Below are 6,664 nucleotides of genomic sequence, written 5' to 3' on the forward strand. Positions count from 1 at the left end.
AGTGGATGTGCTCATAGGAGTTTTTGCAATTTTACCTTTATTGAATTTGAACCTTTTGAGCAAATCCCTTGTGTATTTTTCTTGACTTATGAAAATACCATCATTGAGTTGTTTGATTTGGAGTCAAGGAAGAAGCTAAGTTCTCCCATCATAATCATCTCAAATTCATTATGCATACACTTAGAAAATTCTTCACACAAAGATGGATTAGTAGAACAAAATAATATCATCAACATATATTTGTACTAAAAGCATATCATTCTCTTTAGTCTTAATAAAAAGAGTAGTATCAATTTTACCCATTTTAAATCCATTCTCAAGCAAGAAATTACTAAGTCTATCATACCAAACTCTTGGAGCTTGTTTTAAGCCATAAAGAGCATTTTTCAACTTATAGACATGATTAGAAAAATCAAAACTTTTAAACTCTGGAGGTTGTTCTACATAAACTTCCTCCATGATATAACCATTTAAAAATGCACTTTTCACATCCATTTGATACAAAATGAAATTCTTATAAGAAGCAAAAGCAAGCAACATTCTAATAGCTTTTAATCTAGCAACAGGTGCAAAAGTTTATTCATAATCTATTCCTTCCTCTTGACAATAACCTTGAGCTACAAGTCTAGCTTTATTTCTAATGATATTTCCATTTTCATCCATTTTATTTCTAAAGACCCATTTAGTTCCAATTATAGAAGCATGAGAGGGCTTAGGGACTAACTCCCAAACTTTATTCTTTTCAAATTGATTTAATTCTTCTTGCATAGCTAAAATCCAAAATTCATCATTTTCCACATCTTTAAAACTTTTTTGTTCAATTTGAGAAACAAAAGCAAGATTATTAAACATATTAAGAGAGGAACGAGTTTTCACATCTTGTTTGGGATCATCAAGAATTAATTCTTTGGGATGGGAAGGAACATACCTCCACTCTTTAGACATGGATGAAGAACCAACTTCGTTCTTTTCGATTAAGCTCACCTCTTGCTTACTTGAAAAAATTTCCTTGCTTTTGTCACTAGCAAGTAAATCTCCAAAATTTCCTTCTAAAACATCACTATAAATAGGCTCATTAGAAATAACATTGCAAGATTCATCAAATACTACATGCATAGATTCCTCAATTACTAAAGTTCTTTTAATGAAAACTCTATAAGCTTTACTAGTAGAGGAATAGCCAAGGAAAATACCAACATCCATCTTAGAATCAAAATTTTCAAGTTTTTCTTTGTTTTTCAAAATAAAACATTTGCAACCAAAAACTTTGAAATACCCAATATTTGGAATTTTGTTATGCCAAAGTTCATAAGGAGTTTTATCCAAAGAAGGTCTAATTAAAACTCTATTTAAAACATAACAAGTGGTGTTAACGGCTTCCGCCAAAAGTATGTAGGTAAATCATACTCATGCAACATTGATCTAGCAAATTCTTGCAAAGTAGATTTTTCCTTTCAACTACACCATTTTGTTGAGGAGTTCTTGGAGTGGAGAAATTATGAGAAAAACTATTTTCTTCACAAAAAGTTTCAAAAGCATTGCTTCAAATTCTCCTCCTTGGTCACTCCTAATTTTAGAAATTAAAAAACTAATAACTCTTTTTGCAAAACTAGATAAGCTTTTCAAAGCATCATCCTTATTTTTAGCATCAAAACCCAAGTAAATCTTGAAAAATCATCAATTATCACAAATGCATAATAGTTCCCTCCAAAACTAGCAATTCTAGAAGGGCCAAATAAGTCCATGTGTAATAGTTGAAGGGGTCTAGTTATAGAGATTACATTTTTAGATTTGAAAGAGGACTTAGTTTGCTTAACCATTTGACAAGCATCACAAACTTTGTCTTTTTCAAATTTAAATTTGGGACCTCTAACCAAAGAATTCTTGGAAATATTTGAAATAAAGTTCATGCTAGCATGTCCTAGTCTTCTATGCCATAACCAGGAATCATTATGCAAAGCCGATAAACATTTATCATTAATAGGACAATCATTCAAATCAATAGTATAAATATTTTCATCTCTATTTCCAACAAATATAACTTTTCTATCACTAGCATTTTCAATGATACAATTCTTTTTATCAAACACAACTCTAAAGCCTTTATCACAATTGACTAATACTAAGTAAATCATGCTTCAAACCATCAACCAAAAGTACATTTTCAATTAAAATAGAAGATTCATTACCTATACTACCTTTACCAATTATTTTACCTTTCTTGTTGTCACCAAAGGTTACAAGACCTCCATCCTTTTTGGAGAGAGAGACAAACTTGGATGGGTCTCCCATCATGTGCTTCAAGCAATCACTATCCAAGTACCACTTGTTTTTCTTTAGAGGCTTTCAAACAAACTACAAACACAAATGTTCAAGTTTGATTCTTTGGTACCCACACTTGTTTGGGTCCTAGATGGTTAGCATTGACAAACTTGGGAATCCATTTCATTTTTGCATAGACATTTAAGGCATTGGATTTAGACAAGTAACAAGAATAAGTTGTATGTCCAAACTTGCACATGAGAAACAAACAACATTATGCAAAGATTTATCTCTTACAACAAATTTATGCACTCTACTTTTCTTGGAGAAATTATTCCTTGGAGCATTGTGAAACTTTGCCCTTTGAGAAAAATTTCTTCTTGAAGAAGTATTATGAGCATATTTCAATTTAAAACACTTAGGTCTAATATGGCCTTCAACACTACAATAATGACATATAGGCACAAAGTTAGATTTAACATGCTTAGACACAACCTTAGGCATATTAAGCTTGGGCATATTATGAGATGCTTTAACAAAGATAGTTTTAGAACTTGAAGGAGTAGAACATTCATCAATATAGCCTAAACCTCTTTTATCACCAAAAGGCTTGCCTACTTCAATTATCTTGTCTAATCTTTGAGCACCTATTGTCAACTTTTTAATAGATTCTTTAGCCTTATCAAGTTCTTGCAAAGCACTAAATTCCTTTTCTTTGAGTAATTTAATCAAATTATCTTTTTCACAACTATCATGCTCAAGAAATTTAACTTTGTCAAGCAAGGCATTTTTCTCATCACAATCAAAAGCATGCTTGTCACAAGAGATATTCATTTCATCAATATGCATAGCATCATGCTCATTCTCTTTTAAGCAAGCAATTTCTTCAAGTAAAGACTTATTTTTACTAGATAAAACATTGTATTTCTTTTTAAGCACAACATACTTAGAACTAAGTTTTTCTAAATCATTTTGCATATTTTCAAAAGCTTCGAACAATTCATTATAAGAAAGAGGTTCTAGAGTTACCTCATCATTTTGTTCATCCTCTTTGTCACTATGAGCCATGAAGCAAAAATTGGCCACTTCTTCATTATCACTCCCACTTTCGCTTTCATCGCTATCATCCCAAGTAGCTTTCATTTCTTTTTTCTTGGATTTCTTGGATGATTTGAGAAAAGGACAATCGATTCTAATATGACCCGGCTTCTTGCATTCATAGCATATTACCTCATCCTTTTTGCTCTTTTCACCTTTTGACTCTTTTTGGTTGGAGAGATGCTTCTTGAACTGCTTCTTTCTCTTGATGAAGTTCTTATACTTACGTGAAAGATAGGCAACATCATCTTCATCAAGGGCATCTTCATCTTGGGAGTCAACTTCTAAAGAGATGGTCTTTAAAGCTATACTCTTTTCTTTCTTTTTCTTCTCATCCTTCATGTTTTTCTTGATCTTTATCTCATACGTCAACAAGGAGCCCATGAGTTCATCAATGGAGAGAGATTTGAGATCCTTTGCCTCTTGAATGGCGGTGACTTTAGGCTCCCATTGTTTAGGCAAAGACCACAATAGCTTCTTTATCTTCTCAAGATTTGAGTACTTTTTCCCAAGTCCTTCTAAAGCATTGACAATGTTAGTAAATCTAATAAACATATCGGAAATAGCTTCATTTTCATCAATTTTAAACATTTCATATTGATGAACTAACATGTCAATCTTTGTTTCTTTTACTTGACTATTTCCTTCATGAGTAATTTCTAATTTATCCCATATCTCTTTAGCGGTTTTGCAAATAGACACTCTATTATATTCAACTTCATTCAAAGCACAAAATAAGCAATTAATAGCTTTGGCATTTAAAGAGCATGCTTTCTTTTCTTTTATTGACCATTCTTCCTTAGGTTTTATAGTGCTAACACCATCAACATCTTTTGTTGGAATTTTAAAACCTTCCTCAACAATATCCCATAAATCATAATCAATAGAAAGCAAGAAAAATCTCATTCTATTTTTCCAATAACTATAATTAGTACCATTAAAGAAAGGAGGCTTTGTAATAGATTGACTATCGGTAAAAGGGATAAAACCTAAAGTTGTCATAGCTAAAAAACAATTAAGTTTATCAAAAAATAAATATTTCAAGAAGAGCAACCCACTCTGATACCAACTGTTGGATCGATATGGCAACCCTAGAGGGGGGTGAATAGGGTCTAATTAAACATTTTTTTTAATTAACCCAATTAAATTAATTAATACACTTTTTATAAATAATAAAAAAAAATTCAATTTATGCAACAAATAAGATGACAAAAAATGTGATAATTTAATTCTATCAAATTTTAGCAAATAAATAAGAACAAACTAAAACATAAAATAAATTGCTTAAATTAATTGCAAAAATAAAAAGGAAAGAGTTAGAGAAGAAGATACCGTAATTTTTATAGTGGTTCGGTCAAACTCGACCTACTCCACTCCCTAAGCGCCTCTTGGGAATTTGAATAAAATATTTCCAACTCTTTCCACGGATTAGAGCCCAACCGTTACACCATCCTTCCTTTTACGGGTTCAAGAGAAAACTCGATCCTTTCCAAGGTTTAGGATCAAACTGTTACAAATGTTGGAATTTTTGAAGAACACAATACAATTCTCACTATAGTGAATTTATAAGTTTAAGCACTCAACAAATTTATCCTCACAATACAATAACACTCTCTCAAGAATAAGATGAAAAAAATTGGGAACTTAGAGAGAGTAACAATGAAACTTTTGAGTTTTGGAGGATTATGAAATGTAAAATTTTGTGTGTTTAAAATTTGGAGAGGAAGATGGTTTATATAGAGATAGAAAAATTTTTAGAAACCACAATTAATTTGGACTATTGAATTTTAGAAAAGAAAAATCAATGGTGGAGATTTTAAACTAAACTAATTGTTAGATACAAACAAAATATAATATTAAATTCTTTTCTTTTGAAATTCATTTTCTTTTTAAAATTAATCCAAAAAATAAAAAACATACCATGTGTCAAAAACTAGCCGTTAGACGCAAATATAAAATAATATTAAATTTATTTTCCTTTTAATTCATTTTATTTTTAAATTCATTCTTTTTAAAGTCAATCCAAAAATAAAAGAACATACCATGTGTAAAAAAACTAGTCGTTAGACATAAACATAAAATAATATTAAATTTATATTTCTTTTAAATTTCTTTTAAATTTCAATTTTTTTTTTTAATTTTAAATCAATCCAAAAATCAAAAGTCCATTATATGTTAATCTCTTAATGATCCACCATTCAACCAATATGCTGCCACATGTCTACATGCAGATAGTCTAGATATGTCACATCATCCACCACGGTATTTTCTCTATAGAATTGTTTCAGTCATATCGTCTTCGTTTTAGCTCCGATTTGAGTGATTCAAGAGGTGTTGGAATCGTTGTTCCGAGCTCTACACTATGGACATATTAAAACACTAAGATTTTCAGTAATTAAAAATTGAGTTTGTTATCATCAAAATATTGATTAATTAATTAATTTGAGATTAAGGGCCAAAAAGCCAACAGTTGACATACAAGTGGATCATGTTTAAGTAATAACCTAAAGGGTTTGTAGTAGATGGATAAGGTCGAGTACCTTATCTTGGTGATACTACGAATATAATCCACTTTGTAATTTTTATAATTGTTGTAAAGTGCTACACATGATCTGATACTGATTGTTCATGTGGAGACATGTGAGCGGGTATTCTATACAAAGAGTTTGAATAAGTGGACCACGAAATGAATAGTCTCTCGATATAACACCGTTACTAGAAGATACTTACATTTCACTAGGATGACCATAGGTGACTTGACCTTAATCCTGAGGGAGTTGTGAACTCCTATTTATGATGGTAATCCTTTGACCTGTGTGGGCGAGAGTGGTTGTGTTAGCCGACTCAACAAGCCTACCATTTTGGGGATTTGTCCAAGTAGGGAGCTGGAAACATAACTACACAAGATGAAATTCACCCTTTCCCAACCTTAGGGAAAGTAGATAAATTACTCCCTTAGTAGCTGATTTCAGGTCTTGAACAATGAGACCTTAACCTCTCATTGGCCTAATAAGTGTCAGTTTATAGTTGGACTATAAACTATTTATTCATTTAAGGAATTGGTGGTACATAAGGAGTTAGATGTAACTATAGAGATAAAACGGTAATTTGACCCAACTGTAATTATGAACGATTTGTGAAAGGTCAACTCACTGTTGATTGGTTATGTCCATAGACATAGAAATATATATGTAGTGTGAATAGTGCAGTTATCGGTCTTTAGTGAAGTGACAGGTAGTTAATGAATATTGATTAATTTAATTAAAGAGTTTAATTAATTAATCTCATATCATTGAAGTTCTAA

Source organism: Benincasa hispida, chromosome 1, assembly GCF_027475165.1.
Source record: "Benincasa hispida cultivar pf3 chromosome 1, pf3_genome.v1.1, whole genome shotgun sequence".
Classification (NCBI taxonomy): domain Eukaryota; kingdom Viridiplantae; phylum Streptophyta; class Magnoliopsida; order Cucurbitales; family Cucurbitaceae; genus Benincasa; species Benincasa hispida.